The sequence below is a fragment of the Lucilia cuprina genome, chromosome 5 (genome assembly GCF_022045245.1).
Source record: "Lucilia cuprina isolate Lc7/37 chromosome 5, ASM2204524v1, whole genome shotgun sequence".
In the NCBI taxonomy this organism is placed as follows: Eukaryota; Metazoa; Arthropoda; class Insecta; order Diptera; family Calliphoridae; genus Lucilia; species Lucilia cuprina.
Window position 1 is genome coordinate 5763759 of NC_060953.1, and position 1416 is coordinate 5765174.

Consider the following 1416-nt stretch of genomic DNA (forward strand, 5'->3'; position numbering starts at 1 on the left):
ATAGTCTAGTCTATAGTCTAGTCTATAGTCTAGTCTATAGTCTAGTCTATAGTCTAGTCTATAGTCTAGTCTATAGTCTAGTCTATAATCTAGTCTATAGTCTGGTCTTTTTTTAGTTAGTATAGAATGAATTTGGCTTTCTATGTAGCCTGGTCTATGGTCAGCGTAATGTTTCCGCTAAGGTAGTGGTGTTATCCTAGCTTTCCCGACATCCCTTTTACATACTATTTACGAAATTTGCTTTAATACCTCCCCCAGCCCTCCTTAAAATGTTTTTTTTTAATTTCTTCTTACATTTGTTGTCATAAAATTTGTTATTTTTTTATTATTAATAAAAATGAAAAAGAAATTTTATAAGACTTCCAAAAAATGTCTTTTATATTTTCTGTTTTTGAATAAAAACAAAAAAATGTGAAGGTATTTTATGTCCTTTAGTGATGCTAATAATATTGTATTCTTATTATTATTATTTATTACACGTATTTTAAAACGGCATCAAACAACAACAACAAGACAAGACATTTAAATTACATTTTACCACTCAAGGTTTAAAGAGCCCAGGGATTTTAGTAAATAAGAGGCTAGTGAGCAGCATTTAATAGATGAAATATTATAAATTTGTGATTTATTTATGTTTAAATGGTTTTTGATGTCATTTTTGAGGTTTTCCAGGGGAATATTGAGTTTTAAGATATCCCTAAAGCGTACAAAGCCTACAACATATGCTAAGGAAAATAATTTAATAAATAAAGCGAGAGATAGAGAGAGAGTATAAGAATGTGAGCACTTAGGTAAATGAGTAATGTGTGAACAAGTTAAGCCTCACGTTTAGTTGGAAATATTTGTGTGTAGGTGTAAATGTTTTTTTTTTCTCTGAGCACACACACACGTGTTTTCTTTTTTGCCGTAATAGAATAATAGAAGAAAAATTTATGAATTTTTCATTAGACTCAAGAGGCTTTTTATGGCATTTTCTCTCTCTTTTCTTGTTATTATTATTAAATGTCATTCAAATTACAGCCCTTAAATGCTTGTTATGAAATGTCATTCTATGTTGTAAAATGACGTTACAGTCTGTTGTCTTTGCTAAAGTCTTTAATTAGAAATTTTCTTGGTTTTTTGTAAAAATCGTTTTATTTATTTTCTTTTGAAAGATTTATGTATTAAAAACGCCCAAAATTTATAGCATTAAAAATTAATTATAATAAATTATAGTCTTTTGGCAGTATGTTAAACAGCAGTAAAATTCTTGTGATTTATGCTAATAATAGAAAAAACATTTACAGGAGTTATAAAAGATATTTATGCTAAGGAGTGAGATCGAAAAATTCTTAACACACGTTTTTCATTATATTTTTCAACCAAAGTATTATTTGATTTTTTTTTTGATCAAGTTACCTTTGAAAAACATGTCAG

The 1416-nt window shown here is 27.7% G+C and overlaps 1 protein-coding gene across 4 annotated transcripts in view; it reads left to right on the forward strand.

The window, feature by feature from the left end:
* Nucleotides 1-1416, forward strand: part of LOC111683379 (signal transducer and activator of transcription B-like) — a 158485-nt gene that overhangs the window by 90965 nt on the left and 66104 nt on the right. The window lies entirely within an intron of this gene.